Source organism: Protopterus annectens, chromosome 10.part0, assembly GCF_019279795.1.
Source record: "Protopterus annectens isolate FY-2018-M chromosome 10.part0, PAN1.0, whole genome shotgun sequence".
In the NCBI taxonomy this organism is placed as follows: Eukaryota; Metazoa; Chordata; order Ceratodontiformes; family Protopteridae; genus Protopterus; species Protopterus annectens.
In genome coordinates, this window is record NC_056744.1 from 181,652,669 (window position 1) to 181,675,829 (window position 23,161).

The following is a 23,161-nucleotide window of genomic DNA, read 5'->3' on the forward strand; positions in this document are numbered from 1 at the left end:
GTTAGCCACCTCAGTTTTTAGGAGTCCAAAGTCAGCTTTGGAGAAGTTTTTCAAGGTGGTTACCTTTGCGGTTGGTGTGCATGAGATGTGGATTTCCATGGTGATTAGTTTATGGTCAGATCTGACCAGGGAGGGATTGACTATTAGTGTAGAGCAATGGTCGCCCATGTTAGTAATAACCAGGTCAAGGATGTTGCTTCCTCTAGTGGGGGTCAAAATGAGCTGGTCCAGGGCATTGGAATTGATGAATTCCCAGAAGCGTTGGGTCAGTGTATTGGTGCTTGAGTAGTTTTCCCAGTTGATGGAGGGGTAGTTGAAGTCTCTTAGTATGATAGTGCTGGGTTGGACCTTGGTAGATTCCAGGGTGCTTAGGAACATGGAGTGAGAGTCTAGGGACATGGTCGGGGATCTATAGCAAGCTATGACCTAGATCACAGTCTTACCCAATGTTAGTTGTACCTGAAGTATCTCAGATGCATTATGAAGGGCTACTAGTCTGGAGGTGTGCATATCGTTTATGAATATGGAGACACTACCGACTTTGTAGCTTCCGTCCATATTTTGGGGCCGAAAGGTGTGGAATGAGTTATAGCTTGGTAGCGCAGGGGTGCTTTCTGCCTCTTTAACCCAGGTCTCCATTACACCACAAATGTCAATGTTCTCCATTTTGAGAAGTGCTTTGAGTGAGTGCATCTTGAGATTTAGACTTCTAGCGTTGAGCAGGATAACCCTCAGATTGCATTTATTTATAGCTGTTACAGTGGTAATTTGGTCTTTGGAACACCGCCTAAAAAATGCACTATAAAAGGCACTTTAGGGATGGCAAGATCCTTAGCCAGTACCCGAAAACCCAGGTGTGACAGATGCAGCCCTTCTTTGGCAAAGCATCGAGGTCTAAGATATATAGCTATAGCTATACTTGTATATATGTATGTGTGTGTGTGTGTGTGTGTGTGTGTGTGTGTGTGTGTGTGTGTGTGTATGTGTGTGTGTGTGTGTGTGTGTGTGTATACATATATATATATATCTATATATATATATATATATACACATATACACACAGAGACACACACACACACACACACACACACACATATATATATATATATATATATATATATATATATATATATATATGTTAGAAAAATATATATATTCACGTATGTGCTGCCCAAAAAATATATTTACATACATGCTGCTTAGAAATATATATATATATTTATATATATGCTGCTTAAGAGAATGTGTATTCAAACATTCAAACATATATAAGTTGTGTGGTCAAATATATAGAGAAATGTGTGCTTTAGATAGAAATAAATGTACTTAAATCTATAATAGGGAACAAAGACTGAAAAGTAGTATGATATGTAATGCATTTAATTCTGTTTTACTAAGAATAATAGTAGAAATAAACTTGCATACTATTGCTTGAAGCATAAGCTGCAGTGTAATCAGAAATTTGGCCTTGGCAGCGTTCAAGCACAGCCTGGCTCATGTCTTTCAAGTAAAGATTATTTTGCAAAGTTAGAAAATAATAAATCTGTTCGCATGTGTATCTTCTTCCTGCTTCCACCAGAAGAATAGCCTTGTGCGCACCATCAGAGATAGTGTCCAGCTGGCAGAGCATGGAACAAAGGAAGGCATTTTAAGAAGAACTGCACCCATTGTATTCGAACTAATCTAAGAGCCTTGAATTGGCTACATCCTCAGGAGGTCATTGTGACTGACCAGGTGCTTGCAAGGCTGTAACATTCTCATGGGAAAAAGATTTTTTGAAAAACACCATCTCAGCACTTTTTCATAAGTTACTATGATGTAAAGACCCAGTCACTGACCACGTCAGTGAGGTGGGCAAAACTGATAGTGAAGTGTATAAAAAATGGAGTCTTCCGTCAATAAAGCAGTCAAAATTCTATACAAGTTTGTGTATGGTTTTTTGCCTCCTAATGTACATTAGAGTATAAGATACTTGAGTTCTCCTGCATTATTGTTTGTTATTGACATTGTTTTTGAATACTCAATGATTTTTACAGTCTGATTCTAACAAATTTATTTAACATTTTGGTCCTTCGAGCCGGATTTCCCTTGGTAAGCTGCAGGTCAGAATATATAGGTGGTACCGAAATCTGCGCAGAAGAAGGAAAGACCTCCGACTGAATTGTCGTGTCTAAAGAGGCTGTCCACTTGTCTGATCTGTGGCCGAAAAGCGGAAAACTGGATCCTAAAAAGCATATCAAACATAAGCGGAGGCTCGGTAAGCAGAATTCTCTCTTTGTTTTTGTTTTAGATCAGGGACCAGGTTACACTGTGCTATTGCTAAGGTTTGTGATAGCAGGGAGAGAGGTAGTCGAAGTATTGTATCTTGAGTCATAGATCAGGAAGTAAACAAAGCAAAGTAAAACAGTCATTCTAGACACTACTGTGAATACGGGAATAAGATACCACGTGGTACAAGAGAAAGGGTTACGTAACAGTTCTTTTTTCTTCTCTTCTTTCTTCTTCTCTTCAGAGACATGGGAAATGAATGCACTAAAGGGTCACGTGACCGCGCCCTAACAGAAGATGCAAAGTACATGCAATTACAGAGAGCAGATAATGTGAGATATTTTTCAAAATGGGTTAACAAGTATGACTTTAATGGTAAATTGGATAAAATATCATTAGTAAAACTTTGAAACAGTTAAAATCTGACGCAGAAGGTCAGGCAAAAAACAACAACAGTTGGGCTCCTCAAGCACATAGGTGGATTGAGGAAGTGAACCGAAGGGAACAGAAAAATAAAAATGCAAAGGCATTATTTTTAGACAAAGAGGATAATAATATAATAGTAGCATCGGTCCCTCCCCTACCACCTCCTCCGATGCCTTACTTAGAATATGAAGCGGGAGGGCGGGCTGGACCCCCCCCACGTTATCCAGAGACAACAGGGATATTAAGACAACCATTTGTAAGAGAACCTATCGGGACTAGATCCCGAACACGTCAAACACTTATAGATGTTCAACCAAGCGGAAATTTATTAGATGAGAGTGAGGAAATCTGTCCATTAATAGAAGTACCAAACCCACAGGCAGGACAGGAGGGCCATGCCTCAACTCTCTTAGTGTATAGACCATGGACACCGGAAGACATCCGAAAAGCTACAGAAGGAATTCCCCATCCAAAAATTAACTTTGAGAAATTTTACAGGATTTACAGGGCATGAGATTGAGTTACCACCTAAATGGGGAAGAGGTAGAAAGAGTAGTTAGACAAATTTTAGGTCCAGACTGGCACATGATTTGTGGCGCCTGGAATGCCCGTGACACGCAACACAGGCCACTCCCACATAGTGACGCAGAACTAGATACTAGACTGAAGGGTCTTACAGACCGCATTACTGAAAAATGGAAACCTAGGGCAGACTGGACTTGTATTAACCAATGCGCATAACAAGATAATGAAACAGTAGACGATACTATGGTAGATTACTAGAATGTTTTAATAACCATAGTGGCATGACTATTCCTGAAAATCAAAAGAATGACAGCTCATATGAACAGCAGTTGAAGAATGCATTTTTAAAAGGTTGTATTGCCCTATCAATAGCTTCACACGAAGCATATGATAGATCACCGAACAAGCAGGCTTCAAGCCTTGTTAGAGTATGCTAGACATGCCGAAAACATTTTAACAGTAAAAGAAAAGAAAACGCAGGTCTTCACAGCTGAAGACGGTCGGAAGTTTTGTAGTACAAACAGCCAAAAGGGTAAGTTTAAATACTCAGGGTAACAAGCGCTCTGACAGAAACTCAGAAATTTATGAGGACAGGAAGAAAAGAGGTGAGTGCTTCAATTGTAAGAAGGGACATTTGGCAAGGGATTGCAGGAGCAAGGGACATGTGGAAAAAAGGATAAGGAAGATGAGGATTGACTAGATGATAGTTATGTTGCTCAGCAGTCACCAGGGGAGACTAATGAGCAGGGGAATAATGTAAATACCTTAGAAGAAACAAATGACATACAACCGGATGTAGAAGTTGGGGAAAGTGAAGTTTTGGACTTGGCATTACTGAGCTTAGAGCTCTATTTAGCAGACACGAAACCGAAGTTACACTTCTGGTGGAAGGGAGAGAAGTCAAATTTTTGTGTGATTCAGGAGCATCACGAACTTTGATACATCCTTCAAAGTTACCGGAACATTCTGAGTCACCTGATTACATATTAGTGAAAGCAGCAAACGGACAGCTGTACAGGAACCACTTTCCCATGATATAGCAATAACTGACCCGCCTCGGTATGACCCAGAAAAGTAAAATAGTACTTTCTGCCAAATGCCCCATGAACTTATTGGGAAGAGATCTTATGCAACTTTTTGGCAAAGCAGTAGTCCCTACCATGAACGGTATGGAGGCACAGAGACAAACTGATACTTTGTAGTACGATCGAGGGTGAGGCCTATTATTGGTACAGCCAGGATCTGGTTACAACCGGTCCAGGGGCAGTGACCAAGGAACTGATGAATGTAGTCACCAGCAAGGTGCTTCCCTCGATGTTGATCAGCAACATTTATTACATTGTACCCTATATTATTGTAGCACATCAGGACCTGATAAAGAATATGAACAAAATTGTTCAGGAATCCCATAAATAGACTAATACTACGGACTCTATACTGGGACACTGAGGGCAATGGCGTAGTGAGTTGTTCATTACCTCAGGAGTTTTGGAATTGTACAAATCCAATAAACTACCGCATGTTAGCCTAACCAAAACAGGAATGTTAGGTGGGTTGACTTGGGTGACAAAGTGACAAAATGGGAGAAACTAACTGACTCAGAGTTATCGGACTTAGGAGTACAGAAACAAAAACTAAATTGTTAATCTAGCACGCCCAGCTGTACACTTACAACAGAGTGAAGACAGCTGACTGGCTCTTGATAGAAGAAGAAGAAAAGCTTTGAGTGAAAAACCAAATGTTCTTTGCTCAACAGGGAAATCAGATGTAGCACTTATTCCAAAAGCAGGGCCAGTAGTTATTACACCAAAATCGCCTTTAGACCAAGGAAAAGACAATATCCTTTGAGCAAGGATGCAGAACAAGGGATCAAACCTATCATAATGGCATTACTTAAGAAAGGGATACTGGTAGAATCCCTAGATTCACCATGTAATACTCTCTATTTCCTGTAAAAAGCAAACGGGAATGGCGGATGGTACAAGATTTACAGGCTGTAAATGATGCGGTAATATCAAGGGCACCTACAGTGCCAGACCCACATACCTTGTTAAATGATTTGAAGCCAACAAAAATATTTTACCGTGGTAGATATTAGCAATGCGTTTTCTCAATACCTATCCACCCTGACAGCCAGCATTGGTTTGCATTTACATTTCAGGGCAAAAGGTATACGCACACCCGCTACCACAGGGATATAGTGAAAGCCCAACAATATTCGCACAAGAGATGGCTAGCAACCTAGCGGGGTTTTCTCCACCAGGGGGCAGTCAAATACTACTTTAAGTAGATGACATCTTGCTTGCAGCCCCCACCCAGCAGCAATGTAAGGAAGACACAATAGCATTGTTGAAATTCTTAGCTGAGCAAGGGCATAAAGTGAATAAACATAAATTGCAACTTTGGAGAGAACAGGTTAAATACCTGGGATATGTGATATCCAAAGAAACTAGAAGATTAGATGAAGATAGAAAACAGCTATCTTACAAGCACCTAGACCAACTACCAAAAGGAAATGATGTCCTTCTTGGGAACGACTAACTTTTGTCAAGTTGGATACCGAATTATGCCTTAGAAACGCTCCATTGGCTGATTTAATATTTAAAGCACCAATGGCAGCACAAGAAACACTGCACTGGACTCCGAAGCAGAAGCAGCCTTTGCAGACTAAAACAACTGATAGTTTCATCATTAGTTTTAGGGCTTCCGAATTACCATAAGAGATTTTTCCAAACTGTAGATTGTAGGCGGGATATATGACGCCAGTACTGACGCAACAACATGGCGGCAAGCAACGCCCCATAGCTTACTATTCATCACAGTTAGATCCGGTGGCACGATCATTACCACCCTGTGTACAAGCAGTAGTCGCAGCAGCTATGGCAGTGCAAGCTTCAGCCTCAGTGGTATTGTTTCATCCTCTCACGCTGAGAGTACCTCATGCAGTTGCGATAATTTTACTGCAAGAAAAAATAGCATTTTTATCCCCTGCCAGACATCTTTCTTGCATGACCATACTATTGAGTCAACCCCATATGACAATTGAACGATGCACGACATTAAATCCATTGACATTACTTCCGATTCCTGTGGATGGCACACCACACAGTTGCCTACAGGAAATGGAACAAATAACCACACCCAGACAAGATCTTACTGATGTACCTCTAACCGATGCAGAGGTGACATTTTTTGTGGATGGGTCCTGTAGACGAGGTCCTACAGGAAAACCTAGTGGGTTATGCAGTAGTGACTGATAACTAAATCATAGAAGCACAACCCTTGCAACATAACCTGTCAGCTCAAGCAGCAGAATTGATAGCTTTGACACGCTTGCACTCTAGCTTAAAGACAAATGTGTTAACATATATACTGACAGTCAGTATGCTTTCTCTACAGTGCATGTCTTTGCACAACAATGGAAAACAGGGAATGATAACATCTACTGGCAAGCCGATTAATCATGCACAACTAATTTTGAACCTGTTAGATTCTATTCAGTTACCCACTAGAATAGCTATCTGTAAATGTGCAGCCCATACCAAACAACAAGATAGAATTTCAAAAGGAATGTTCGGGGCTGATGCAGCTGCAAAGCAAGCTGCCTCAGACCTAGAAACTGTGCTCTTAAACGAAGAACTACAACCTTCTGAGATTCTAGATTTAGAAATGTTAAGAACAATGCAGACATTAGCTACAAAAGCAGAAAAGCAAAAGTGGATAAAACGAGGAGCAATCCTTGAAGAGGGACTGTACATCTCCAAAGAGAAAACCCATATTGCCATCTAATTTATTTAGATATGCAGCTTTGTTGAGTCATGGGCAGAGCCATGTCTCAACAGGGGGGATGGTACAGTTAGTTAACAAAACATTCCAAACATACGGATTTACTTAATTATACACAAAAATTTTGTGCAACATGTCATATTTGTAGCAAACATCATGCACAGGGAGCATTTAAACCGCGAGGGAGCTTTCCAACACCACTCCTATCCGCTCCATACTATTAGTATGGATTAAATAGAACTGAAAAAATGTGAAAGGAAAAAATACTGTTTAGTGATCATAGATATGTTTTCAAAATGGGTAGAAGCTTTTCCAACCAGGAACTGGATGCAGCAACAGTAGCAAAAGCCCTAGTGAAAGAAATCATTCCTAGATTTGGCATACCGGAAAGAATTTATAGTGACAATGGAACACATTTCAGAAAACCAGACAATACACCAGCTTGGGAGAATTTTTGGGATTTCTTTGAAAACCATTGTGCTTATCACCCTCAGTCAGCAGGACTGGTGGAGAGGTACAATGGAATTTTGAAAACAAGTTGAGAAAATTAATGAGTGAGACTCAAAGACTTGATTTGCTGTCTGCCTTTAGCACTGCTGAGCATGAGAACTGTTCCAAATGTAAAGGGCTTGACCCCTTTGAGATAGTGTTTGAAGGGCATATTGTGTGCCACAATGGAAGACCCTCATGCCTGCAGAGCTAGAGGCTGATGGCTCATTAGCTAGTTATATGAAGAAATTGTTAACAAATAAGACTGTTTTGCAGTTGAACTCTTTTCAGATAAACAAGAAGCAAAACCGAGGCCGTGCTGACCCCGGGTCCTGGATTTGGCTGAAAGTCATAAAAAGAAAGAACTGGGCGAGTCCAAAGTGGGAAGGTCCGTACCAGGTACTATTGGCAACACCTACTGCAGTAAAATTGCTGAGAGATCATCTTGGGTCCATTTGACACACTGTAAACCTGTCAAAGAATTTAGCTTGGATAAACGCCTTTTAACCGACATACCACAGAAACAGGATGGCCAGAGGCAGAGTGAATAAAAATGTGAAACAACCCCAAAGACATTGGTTCACTGGCCTACTGATCATACACTTATTAACTATGTTTGTAGTGACCTTTTTGTTGTTATGGTTTTTCTTACATATAACCACAGAAGTGAAATTGGTAAAACGTGATGAAGGACTGGCTATAGACTGGCACCCAAACTTTAACACATACCTGGCTATGAAACGAGTCTATGTAGAGACTATGAACGTTTCAAATTGCTGGGTTTGTACTGCAATACCCACAGCATATGGAGGACTTTTGATGTCTGCTGTCCCTTGGGGATAAATGAAACTTGGGAAAACCTATTATTTGATACAGGTACTGTGAGATCACAAGACAAAGTGGCATTATATTTACCGCTACTCAGGAAGGAATTGTTTGTTTTGTTAAAAATGATACACTCCAGGTTGGTTGGAGTAATTGTAACATAACTGTGTCTTACAAATGTTATATAAAACCTGTAGACCAAGGTACTAGTTGTAGCACCTAACTATGGTTCAGATTTAAGCTTGATGAAAACAACATTGAGAGATGTGCAAAAAACTCCTGAAATATATAGACAATTATCTGTTATAGATAAGAAAATGTTTCATTCAGGGTTAACCCGCATCAGTACAAAAGTAGAAAACTGCTATTTTGTTTGTGGGAAAAAGGCCTATAAATGGTTACCTGAGAATTGGTCCGGCAGTTGTTTTTTGGGTTATCTGGTTCCAGCCATAAGATATACTGCAGAATTGCCCCTGGGTAAAATACGTAATGTGAGAAACGTAGCTCAGCAAGCCGAGAATACAGTCAGAAAACCTGCTAATCCAGTGGGTAAGATTGATGCAAGCTGGAAGGATCATTCAGCAGTGAAGGACAAAGAAAAGTTGACCCATATGGACTTGGGTGACAGTGTTATATCCTGGGCTGGGATATTCCCAACCTACGGAGCAGTCAAATCGATTTGGGAACTGAGGAAATTGTCAAAACTCCTCGAAGTAATGAGCAATGCGACTTTTTCCGCTCTTGAACTTGTGACTGATGAAATGAATGCAATGAGAACAGTTGTATTACAGAACCGAATGGCTCTCGACTTCACCCTAGCGGCGAGAGGTGGTACGGGCGCTTATCAAAGAAGAATGCTGTGCGCATATTCCAGACAACCAGCATGAAATCAATGATCACCTGGAGGTAATACAGCAGGTGTCAGCAATGGCAGAACCAGGCCCAAACCCACTGACGAACTTTTTCCAGAATCTGTTTGGGGGGTGGGGGTCGGTCCTTATGAACATTCTGATTGCAATTTGTGTAGTACTGCTCATAATTGGAGCATGTGTCTGCTGCGGGATACCCTGTGTGAAAAAATTAGTTAAAGACTTAGTTGATGTATCAGTGACTGAAACTATGTACCAAGATATGGAATTGAATTTGCTAATACCAAGTGAAAGCCTATCTGAAATATAAAACAAATGACTTACTTAGCTGAAAGTCCTTGAAAGGAAAAGGCTAAGAAACGAAATAATACTGTTTATGTTTCAAATAGAATGAAATGCATTAACAGGAGGGAGAATGTTAGAAAAATATATATATTCACGTATGTGCTGCCCAAAAAATATATTTACATACATGCTGCTTAGAAATATATATATATTTATATATATGCTGCTTAAGAGAATGTGTATTCAAACATTCAAACATATATAAGTTGTGTGGTCAAATATATAGAGAAATGTGTGCTTTAGATAGAAATAAATGTACTTAAATCTATAATAGGGAACAAAGACTGAAAAGTAGTATGATATGTAATGCATTTAATTCTGTTTTACTAAGAATAATAGTAGAAATAAACTTGCATACTATTGCTTGAAGCATAAGCTGCAGTGTAATCAGAAATTTGGCCTTGGCAGCGTTCAAGCACAGCCTGGCTCATGTCTTTCAAGTAAAGATTATTTTGCAAAGTTAGAAAATAATAAATCTGTTCATGTGTATCTTCTTCCTGCTTCCACCAGAAGAATAGCCTTGTGCGCACCATCAGAGATAGTGTCCAGCTGGCAGAGCATGGAACAAAGGAAGGCATTTTAAGAAGAACTGCACCCATTGTATTCAAACTAATCTAAGAGCCTTGAATTGGCTACATCCTCAGGAGGTCATTGTGACTGACCAGGTGCTTGCAAGGCTGTAACATTCTCATGGGAAAAAGATTTTTGAAAAACACCATCTCAGCACTTTTTCATAAGTTACTATGATGTAAAGATTCAGTCACTGACCACGCCAGTGAGGTGGGCAAAACTGATAGTGAAGTGTATAAAAATGGAGTCTTCCGTCAATAAAGCAGTCAAAATTCTATACAAGTTTGTGTATGGTTTTTTGCCTCCTAATGTACATTAGAGTATAAGATACTTGAGTTCTCCTGCATTATTGTTTGTTATTGACATTGTTTTTGAATACTCAATGATTTTTACAGTCTGATTCTAACAAATTTATTTAACAATATATATATATATATATATATATATATATATATGCATATATGTATGTACATATATATTTGTGTACATATATATATATATATATATATATATATATATATATAGGGAAAGAAAGAAGTAAAGCAGAAATACCAATAATGGTAGATCTGAGGAGAGAAAGGGAAATCTACCAGCTATGGTAGATAAACAATACCAAAAGAACTGGTATAAAGGGCAAGGGAGATATTAATAAGAGTTCAAAAAATTATAAATAAATATGGAGAAACATTAAAATAAGTTTTAATTCACACTCACTAACACCCCTGTCTCAATAGATCACAATCCATCCGAATCAGTAGAGCGGCAAACGAGATCTGAGGTACTGCAGTAGTCAGATGCATTATGGATAAGGGAGGAGCTTAAGAGTTGGATCCTAGAATCTATAAGAAGATGGCTGAGTCAGATCCGAGGGTTGGATCCAAACCCCATACATTGAGGAAGTAATGAAAATGACAACATCAGGTCCTAAGATACTTGAACTTCACCACCTGAGGTAGCTGCTACTCCATCATCAGCAGAGGGCAATTTGTTTTCATCCCTAATCATCATACTCAGCAGTGAACTGCTCTACCAAATGCTGGAGACTTGCATAACAGGACAATATGATCTGCAAATAGCATAAATCAGTCTATGCATCCCCAAAATGGATACCTTTCTGATCTTTGTTGCACCTTGATATCTTGTGCATGAAAATTACAAACAGGAGATGAAACAAAGAAAAACTTTGCCAAAGTCCTATACCCACTTTCATTATATTTCAGAATAAGGACACAACTATCACTCCTTAAATGCAAGGAGCAAATGGCGCTCATCACTGGCAGTGAGATACCATACTGCTGTAGCACTGTCTACAAGATATAGCACAGCACTCTAGGTTAGACGCCAATGCAAAGTTGGCTCAGAAGAATGTTATCACTTGCAGATTAAAAGAATAATGAAACACAATTAATCAATTCATAAAATGAAATAACTTTTAAAGTGTCATAGTTCTTCAATAAACTTCAGCTATATAAAATCAGTTGTGTGCTGTTATATCAGATTTTGAAGCAGCCTCTGTGTTATAGCTTGCTCCTTGGATAAATTATTCATCACTAAGATTTAATGACAAGATACCAGTTGCTTTTCATAACTATACAAAATACTACAATGGCAATACAAAATGCTAATAATAACTAAAAATATGTTTCATATTTAATTTTTAAAATATATTTAAGTATTGATAAACCTTTAATAATAAAAACTGTCAATGTAATAAATAAGCAAATTTAAATAGTCAGATGGGCTGAAAATATTAATGTACCCCACCTATGGGATAGATAGTCTTAACAGCTTAAACTAAAGGCAATAAATTAATTTTTGTTAATTTTAAACAAATGAAACTATTTCTAAGGTATGCAGATATTGATTAATTAAATGCCTGTAGTCAAATAAGCAAAACTGAAATGTGAAAATATCCATTTGTTTATTATATTAAGATGAAGAAAGACTAAAAAATGTAGTGTTGATTAAGTTTGAACAATAAGAACATTTTTAGTACTGGATGTATGTTTAACTGAGAAATGGCTAAACAGATTTATCTCATAGAAAGTGTCATAAGGTGCAACACATAATAAGCAAGACCTTTTAATCAGAAGTCGATTATGTGAATGCCACATTCTAGACTGGGAAAGGTTAATAATGTTAATGTAATTACAAATGTGATATTGGCTGTGATGGCAGTGAGTGTATGTACAGTATGTACAGTAATAGCACAGGTAGTTGTAATAATATTAAAAAAAACGTATAGTTGAGAAATGTATAATACTGTTGCAGACAATCCTGTAGATCTACCGATCTAGGTAAATTTATGTAAAACATACTTTTGGGTTCAGCAGACAAATGGGTATTTGTGGCTTTGATTTAAACAATTGAGTGATTTTTACTTAATTAATTGATTGCTTGAGTGGAAGAGCACAATGTATAAAAAGCATCTTCTTTTTATATGGATGTATGTATTTTTTATGGTCTGAAGAAGTTGGCTTATCTTTTCCCAATGAAAGCGCTTACCAATAAAGGAGTTAGTTCTAGAAGTCCGCTCACCTTTTTTGATTTTTACCAGTTTGTGTTTTTTGTTGCTGTGAAAGTTTATTTATGGTGAGCGGTATTGGAACAGACTCCCAACCTCCTTTTACACAAGAAGAAGAAGTTCCCGCTTCACCGGGAGGAGCCTCAGAGGTGAATACAATGGGCGATTTAACAGCTTTGGTGCACCAACTGTTGAACCGAGTAAACACGCTTACGCAGCGTGTAGAAGCTGCTAACAACACAGGAACTTCCAGAATACCAGGTGGGAACATACCATTGTCGTCAATTCTGGCTGGACAACCACAGTTTTCATCGATAACTCCAGTGGTGGGATCTGTGCAATCTGGAACTATGTTTCATAATAACGGAGGTCCTGGTAATCTGACTACAAGTACTGAACCAATGGTTATACAACCTAGGACAACACCGTTATCAAATGACATCCCTTCTATGGGTATGTACTTGAACAATAATATTTTTTCTAACAATGTTATTTCTGGAGTTTCTGGTGAAACATTTAATAATAGTAACTCTATGGTCGGTCACTTGAATGAGTTTCATGCAAAACTATTTAAATGTAGGAAATACCAACTCGAAGTGTCCTGTCTGCAAGAGTGTGTTTATAAGAGCATTGTGCTGAAAGGGTTATGCCACTGACATTACCCTAATGGTTTAGTAAATAAATCAACATTTCATCTTGAACTGGTAGCATTGTTTAATCACCAGGGTCTAGAGTTTCTAGAAGCATTGATAAAACATTATCTTATACAGATATCCAATCTTAAAGTAGATTTGGAACTGTTGGAGCAGACTATTAAAAATGCACCAGATTTTGATTGTTACAGATATGAATATTCCAGAATTTTTAACAGTATTGATGCCAGTATTTCTAAAAGTATTGAGATTAAAAGAAAAAAGATCAACAGAGATTTGAATGCTTATGCCAAAGCACTAGCTTACCCCCCACCACCTTTAGTATCTGATACCATGGTGGTCCAAGAAAGGCCACCAAGTTTAAGCTCTATGGGTGGAGACATTGTCTTGAAAAATCAGGATGATATAATCATCCCCCAAACAACAGAAGTACGCCGAAGTGAGCACATTCATAATCATCAACAGCAGAATGGCTCAAGGCGACAATCAAGTTTGGGGGGGGGGGCTACACTGTACATAACAACATGAATGACCAAATAGGCAACAATGTTCAGCAGGGTTTTCAGAGTACCCACACCGGCCACCAACAAACAGCACAATCAAGGTAGAACAACAAACCAGCCCCACAAAGTAGGCGTCAAAACAGAAGGAGGAGGTAGCCCATTGCGTACTTAAAGTTGTGGTGAACACAGAAGGAGAGTTCCACATTTTTAACTTTAGCTCATTGGAAGTGGATGAGGAAATGGCTAATTTGTTTGCTAAAGGGTTGACCTTTGTTCCGGACCATAGAGCTGATTTAGTCAGAACTGTTATAGACTTGAACATGTTTGTCCGCAAACTCAATTTGACTTGTGAATTAGGACAAAGCTCTGGACTTATTAATAGTTTAAGAGTCTCAAGTCTGTTTAATCCACCCCTCCAAACATCTTTGGCTATGTTTGAGAGAATTTGTGAAATAGATATAAGGCATGCACTTAATTGTAGAGTAACAAGTTATAATAAAAATAGAAATATTAATGAATATGAACGTGATATTCTCAAACTGCTAAATGTATGTAACGTGAGGCTTATGAAACCCGACAAGGGAGGGGGGGTTGGTGTTTATGGACAACAGGTCTATGAAACAAGAATGTTCAGCCTTTTAGATAGTGATGTTTATGTGAGTGCAAGCCAGAATGAGCTTAATGGGGCATATAATAAAATCAATGGCATGTTGAGCGATCTGTTTTTAGAAGGGAGTATTGATGTGGATTTGTACCACTTTTTGACTATGCCAGCCCCAGTAGTTCCAACATTGTTTGGATCCCCCAAAATACATAAAGATGTCAATAGTCCCCCATTTAGACCAATAGTGGATGGTAGGGGTTCAGTGACGTATGCCTGTACCAAGTTACTGGACTCCAAGTTAAAACCGTTTGTAAAATCAGAGACACAGGTATGCCGGGATTCTTGGCACTTTTTAGAAAATATCAATGTATTGGAGTTCAATGAACATCATACCTTTTTAACAGTAGATATTAAGGACCGCTATACCTCTATTCCACATCAAATAGGAATCGAATGGGTTAGGGAATTCCTTCATATAAGAGGAATGGAACATCAAGTAATTAACCTGATGGAAGTTCTCCTTGAAATAATTTTAGAGAATAATTATATTCTTTTTTCAGACAAATTGTTTCTCCAAAAAAGTGGTATTGCAAAGGGCTCCCCGTGTGGGAGCAGCTTTGCCAATAGTGTTTTGGCATATTGGGAAAGGTCCTTCCTATTCAATTGTGCAACATACAAAGAACATGTGGCATGGTACACAAGGTACCAGGATGACGTTCTTTTTGTGGAAGGGGCCAGTGGATATGATTAGTGGATTTATATCTGAAATTACTTCATTTACCTCATTTTTGGAGTTCACATACCAAGTGGGCCAAAATGAGGTTAATTTTTTGGATATTCACCTTAGTAAGGATTACAACAATAGGCAATTTAGGTCCACTATCCATCAAAAACCTACATATTCTAATGCGTTCTTACATTTTACAAGTTGCCATCCCCTCCACCAGAAAAGGGCAGTGGTTAAGGGGCAGATAGTAAGAGCAGTGAGGATGGTGTCTAAATTTTATGACTTTTTAGAGGAGTGTGATCTCCTTACGTCAATGTTCTTGAAAAGAGCATATCCCTTACCCTTAATCGACCATGTGATGGAGGAGGTATGTAATAAAAGAACAATAGGATATTTTCAGCCTTTGGTACAAGACAAACAAGACCATTCAACCCATTTAGGGGTGAAAATGGACAATATTCCCCAGAGGAAAGAAAAGGGTTTGAATGCAGTAAGCAGTTTTTTAACAACTTATTCCCTATATGCAGGAAGCATTAAGGAAATTATTTGCAAAAATTGGTCTCTTATACAACAGGATAATGAATTGTTTAAAAGGCTGGGCACAACACCGTCTATAACATATAGAAGAGGCCCTAATTTGAAAAATTTAGTGGAAAAACCAAAAAGAGTATTGAGAGGCCAAACTGGTATGTTTAAAGGTGGAGGTGGGCCCAATGTAAACACATCAAGGAAACCAACAAGGTTAATATAAGAGACAAGACTTACCAAATTTGGGGTAAACACTCTTGTGATCCCAAGGGGTTGTATATGGGGCTGTCTGTAACCAATGTGAATGTTATTACATTGGCAAAACAGAACGTAAAGTTAAGCAAAGAATATATGAGCATCAATACAGTATTGATAGACGGATTAGCACAAATGCCCTAGCAAGGCATATTATAGAATACCCTGATCATAAGTTCAGCTTTACTGTCTTGCAACTTAGACTGGAAGAAACAGAACTGGAGTGGCAGATTCGTACTATGGCATATATTATGCCTGGATTAAATGAGTATTTGTCCATTAAATGCCTACTTAAAATAAAAGCTTTAGTTAGATAAACATAACAGGCATTACTGAATAGATAGTTTCATTGGGTTTTTAATATGTAAATCTTTTATATATAAGGCCTAAGGGTTATTAATTTTAAAGTAAATATCTTATTTCTATAAGGATGTGTAGTTGGCACTTTTAATATTGAGATAGAATGTGTTTAACAATCAATGTTTACCGATCTAGGTAAATTTATGTAAAACAAACTTTTAGGTTCAGCAAACAAATGGGTATTTGTGGCTTTAAACAATTGAATGATTTTTACTTAATTAATTGATTGCTTGAGTGGAAGAGCACAATGTATAAAAAGCATCTTCTTTTTATATGGCTGTATGTATTTTTTATGGTCTGAAGAAGTTGGCTTATCTTTTGCCAACGAAAGCGCTTACTGATAAAGGAGTTAGTTCTACAAGTCCGCTCACCTTTTTTGTTTTTTACCAGTTTGTGTTTTTTGTTGCTGTGACAATCCTGTAGATGTAAGATCTGATTTATCTCAAGATTATGGTAATATACCCCCAACCTATAAAGTTTATAATGTCAGTTTTAAGCAAACTTGTTTGTCTTAGTGCTTTTTCCTATCTCTCTGTACCTGCTTTGGGCATTGAGGTGTACGTAAGGGCAGGATTACAAAAGGGTAATAATGTCAAGGAAAAGGTGAAGGGAAAATGGAAGAATAAAAGATCTCAAAACCAATAGGTTCATAGGTAGGTAATAGGCTATCGGCCCTGGGGCCTATACAAGTCCAGCCAAAAAGGTACCCTGGCTTTTGCCACCCAAGAAAATTATTTTCCTGTGCCACTGTCGAGCAGAACCACAGAAGTGATCACTGGAGTGAATTTCCTATTTTCCATCCAGTCATCAAGATTTTTCTTGAAGAGTGCTAATAAGGAGCTTTGTTTGATATAGATATGAGTTTATTCCAGAGTATGGGAAGTCTCTGGGACAGGAATCTATCCCTCCAGCATGTTCTGTTTATTGTGGTGACAAGGTTTAGGTCCCTAGAGCGTGTAGCTCAGAGGGATTGGGATTTCTTTAAGTGGAGCATGTCCAACAGCTCTGGGTTTGACATAGCCTTGTATGTTAGGCAGAGATCACCTCTGAGTAGGCGATATGTGACGGAGTAAAGCTGGAGTTTTTTGAGACAGTCTGCGCAGGGCATCTGTTTGAGGCCGGTAATCCTCTTTGTGAGTTATTTCTGCTGCCTTTCCAGTTGTTGTAGATGTCTTGTGAGGTACATACCAAAAGGGGCATTGTACTCTATAATGGGTCTAATGAGTGATGAGTAGAGGGGAACAATGAACTCTTTTTTTCTGAATGAGAAACCTTTTGTGATGAGGTGTGCACAGAGAATAATTTCCTGACTACTCTGTGGCAATGTGATTATCAAAGGAGAGACTACTGTCCACCTATGTCCCAAGGTCTCTTATCACACTTTCGGTGTTAACTATACTGCCGCCTATGTTGTAGTTCATGGGTACAGAGTTTTTACCAAAGGGGATGACAATGCAGTTTTTGGCATTGAGCTTGAGGTCATGGCTTTCACACCAGGCATCTATCTCAGTGAAACCCTTTTGTAGGATGTCCACATCATTAGGAGTTTCGATTATGGCTCCTAGTTTGCAGTCATCTGTGAACTTCGTTAGCCAAAGACCTTCTATGTTAGCCTGTACTTCAGAGAAGTAGATACCAAACAGGAGAGGACCCAGGACTGAACCCTGTGGTACTCCACTTGTCACTGGTCTGAAGTCGGATTTGGAGTCTGCTACTTTCACAGTGTGGGTTCTGTCAGTGAGCCAGTTGGCAACCCCTCTTGTGACATAGGGATTTATACCTAGTTTAGTGAGTTTATCTATAATTCCAGAATGGGGGATGGTATTGAAAGTCTTGGCAAGATCTATATAGGCTGTGAGAACCACCTTACCCTTGTCAACGGCTTTGGTGACTGCTTCAGAGAAGTCCATCAGGTTTAGGAGACATGATCTGCCTTTTACAAACCCGAACTGGGTGGAGTCCAGAGTTTGGAGATTACCAATGTCTTTGTTTATAAGTTCCATGATAATATGTTCCATGGCCTTGCAGACCAGGCTCATCAGGCTAATAGAGTGGTAGTTCCCGGGGTCTGTGGTGGCTCCCCCCTTGTGGAGTGGGATAACCATCACTGTGCGCCATTCAGCAGGCACAAAACCTGAGGTGAGGCTATGACTGAACATGGTACTTAGGTGGGGTGCCAGTTCATTCTGTAGTTCATGTAGAACGCAGCCTGGGATGTTGTCTGGTCCCATGGATGCTGTGTTCTTGGCTTTAGAGAGTGTGGTTTTTACCTGTGCAGCCGTGATTACAGGAACTTTGCATTCTTCCGGTATAGAGATGGGGTCTTTAGGGGGTGAGAGGGGGGTAAAGTTAGCATTGAACCTATCTGCCAGGATATTGGCAATATCAGTTGAGTCTGTATATTTAGTGCCATTGTGCTGTAACTCAGAGCAGATCTGAGTGTTGCCATTGAGATTCTTGACATAGCTATAGAATGCTTTGTGGTTGTCTTTAGAATCAATGGCAATTTTGTTTTTGTAACTAGCTTTGAAGGATTTTATCAGGGATCACAGCTTCTTACTGAGGTTGACCAGGGAGCTCCTCCACTCATGGGATTTTACTCTCTTTTGCAACAGTTTCTTCCTTCTGTTATACAATTTGTTTATGGCAGGGGACCACCAGATTGGCTTCCTTTTTTGGAGGATAGCGTCTTGGTTCTGTTTGGGATAACATGATCCATGCACTCATGTAAGTGCTTATAAAGTGCAATTGTGTAGGATTCAGTAGTCGTAACTGTATTGTCCATCTGCATGGGTGTCATGAAGTTCACCACTTCTGTCTTAAGAAGCATGAAGTTGGTGTTGGAGAAATTTTTTACCATAGTTTCCTTAATGTGGAGTGGGGACAGGATGTGGATATCTAGGGTAATTAGCTTTTGGTTGGATCGGACCAATGAGACATTGACTTCAGGTGTGGAACACCGGTCACTCATGTTGGTAATGACTAGATCTAGGATATTGTTGCCCCTGGTGGAGGTGTGGATAAGTTGATCCAGGACATTGGAGTTTATGAATTCCAGAAAGCGTTGAGTGAAGGAGTTGGTACATGAGTAGTTTTCCCAGTTAATGGTGGGGTAGTTGAAATCGACCATTATTAGAGTGTTTGGTTGAACCCTAATATTTTCCAGTACATCAAGAAAAGAGGAGTGGGAATCCTGGGGCATGGTGGGTGATCTGTAGCAAGCTACAATTTGGATTGCAGTTTTGCCCAGAGATAGTTGCACTTGGATAACCTCGGCTGCATTATGCTGAGCAACTAGCCTGGAGGTGTGGATATCCTTAATGAATATGGACACACCTCTGCCTTTGGTGTTCCAGTCCAGGTTACATGGCCAAAAAGTGTGGTATGAGTTATATCCTGGTAATGCAGGGGTGGTCTCTGCAGCCTTGAACCAGGTCTCAGTCACTGCACAGATATCAATGTTCTCCATTTTAAGGAGTGCCTCGAGTGAGTGCATTTTGAGATTTAGACTTCTAGCATTGAGTAGCATCACCCTCAGTTTTTGCTTGCCTGTTCCTGTTATGGTGGTGAATTTGTCATTTGAACCTTGCCTAAAAAAGGTACTATAGGGGTGGCAAGAACCTTAGCCAGTATCCGGAATCCCAGGGGTGACAGGTGCAGGCCATCTCTGGCAAAGCATCGTGGTCTGTCGACCATGTCATCCCAGGCAGACAGATACTGGATCCCTTTAGAATGGCACCAGAAGCTTAGCCAATTGTTGAAGTCAATCATTTTGTCCTTGTACTGCAGCATCATTCTGGGTGATGGCAGAATGCTACTCCGGGCTAGGGTCATACCTGTCTGGGCTACAAGATCGGAGAGCTCTTCCATGTCTCTTTTCATGTAGTCCAGGGAGGTATGTCTCAGGTCATTCACACCAACATGGACAATGACAGAGTCATATCTGTACTTGTTGTGGAGTGACCTGAGTATGTGGGTTATGTGGCAGATCCTGGCACCCGACAGGCAGCTGACAGTAACCTTCTCCTTGTTTAGCCTGGTGAGTGGGACATCAGTGTGCCTGACTATAGAGTCATCTATGACTAGTGTGTTGGGTACGTTGTTTTGCCTTATTGGCTGTGGTTGAGTGACACACTGAGTCTGCGGGCTATCTGGCATTTGGGTTGTGTTGGGGATGGAGGTTACTTGTGTTTCCGCTTTGGAGGTCTCTGTTGCTTAGACAGATTATTATTGACAGCCTCAGTGAATGTTTTTATGTTACTATGTGTGGATTTTGTTGGTGTAGATTTAGTGAGACTATGTGATGAGTGTGGTGTGGTGCAAGTGTTTACCTTCTCCTCTTGACTGTCAAGTTCAGTCTTGATTGGAGAGAGCTTTACCTCCAGTTTGGCTAGATAAGTGCATCTCTCACAGGTTGTAGTGTTGGGTGGTAGGAGGAGAGGGTTGTCTGTGTACATGAGGCAATTTCTATATTGCCCCAAGATGTCCAGATTCATCAGATAGGCAGGAGAGAACACTGGGAGCTGACCCTTGGACATTCCTGAATAAAAAACTATTTTCCTTTAGATAAGTGAGGAAAGTGAGTACAAGAGCTGTTTTTCTCAAAGCAAGTGAGGAAAGTAAGTAACTGTTTTCCTCTAGGTAATGAGGAAGGTTGAGTTCTGTAGTGATTAGTAGGTTATTTAGTGCTTACAAGTTCTGAACAAGTGCTCAAGAATAAGCAAATTCAAGTGCTAAAACTAAGAATCTGTATCTGGACTAAACTAGTTACAGGAAAGGGGAAACAAGTGCAAATGCAGGCTTTTAAATCAGAAAGTTGAGAGAGATGGAAAAACTGCCCAAATGGCCAATAACTACAATTTTTGGGCCAGAACCACTCCTTATGTTGTAGATAGGTTACCTAGTGCTTACCACTCTCACTGATAAGCTAGAAGGCTTCCCTCCAACACAGAAAGCTTGGGGGGGCTCAGAAGCTTACATACAGTCCTGGATACAGCAAATCTGAATCTGGACTACACTAGTTACAAGAAAGGTTTATTTTTTTGTTATTATATATACAGAAAAGTAGCTAAAACAGCAGTAAAAACTATTCAAATACAGTGCAAGATAGCACACTTGAGTATGTAGCAATGTTAGACCAAAAGTTAAAAAAATGGAATTAAATTAAAAATGACTAAAAACAAGTGCAGAAGGAGTCTATTAGGTAGAATGAGGTAAAAGAGTGGAATAGGGAGGGTGGGTATGGGAAAACCAACACCTTCAGCAGAGATCTGAAAAACTATACAGTGAAGCAAAAATAACAGTGCACAACTCTGAAGTCAGCCAGCAATGATATAAAATTAGTCAAACAACAGTTACCAGTACACAACTCTGAAGTGCCAAAAAAATATACTCAGCTCTGTATATCTCCAGATAGTTTGAAGAGCACTCTGTCAGGACACAGGAAGGCACCAGCAATGATATGCAGGCTGTTACTACAAGGGTCTAATTTTATGCAAGTAATCCTTGAGATAGTCAGATAACACACAGGATGTAAAACCAGTGATACCAACTTAAGACACAAAGAAATAGGGGGAGGTGGAAAAACACCTTCAGCAGAGATCTGAAAAACTATACAGTGAAGCAAAACATGTAAGAAGCTATGTTTTGGATATTTCACATCAGTATCTCAGTAACGTACATTTGAAATTAATAAATTATGAACTTAGCAAATGTATCCTGCTAGGCACATTATTTACAAAAGATATACTTTTATTCTGACAGGGACACGATTGTGAATAACACTTACCAAACAAGTTGTTATAAAAAAATAAATAAATAAGTAGTAAAACATCTTACTGTTTGTTTTAGTTTTCATAAATTCTTCATTTTAAATACTGATTACTGGGAGTGGAACTTTGCAATTCACAGTATATATATATATATATATATATATATATATATATACATATATATATATATATATATATATATATATATATACATATAACAAAATATAATGACACCAAGCTACCAAACACAATTTTTACTACTTTTCTGCAGGGGGGGGGGTTCATATGGTGGGGTTAGGAAATTAACTTTTTCCCACTGTAGTGCGATCTTGGAATTGGTATATTTAATTTATGGGGGGGGCAGACCCCTCTACATAGGGGGTGCAGAAATGTAGTAAAAAGTGTTCGGTGTCGTTATATGTGAAAGGGATTTTATTTTCATCTGATTTGTAGTATTAGATGTTATGAAATTCGATGTTATGGGTTTTAGATGTTTTGGGTTTAGATGTTCTGGTCTCAATGTTATGAAATTCGATGTTATGGCTTTTAGATGTTTCAAAGTAGACCCATATAGATAGATCGATAGATAGATAGATAGATAGATAGATAGATAGATAGATAGATAGATAGATAGAAGGTGATAGAGATATAGATATATAGATATACATTGAGAATGAGATATGGGAGACATGGGAGATATGGGAAATGCAAAAGACAGGAGACAAGGGAGATATGGGAGACACAGGAGATATGGGAGATGTAAGATTTTATACAAGTGATCATGATTTGCTTGAGGTGTTGCCTACCCTTACATATTGTTATTTGATTTAGATGACACCTTCTCCCCACTAGCTTCCAGAGCAAAGATGTACCAACATGCAACCTTCAAAATCCTATCCTCTCAATTCCAGTCCTCCAAACCCTGAAACTAGGCTTCACTGCACAGACCATGCATTCTCAGATCTGTAAACTGTGGGAATCTCTCCCTTCTTTTCTTAAAGATCATTCTTCTTAGCTCATTTTCTGATCAAATATAAATATACGTTTCAGGACTTTAGGAAAATGCAACTGTTATTTCTCTAGTCATATAACTCAACTTCTTTATTCTCTTTGTCTGTCTGCATACCTTGCTG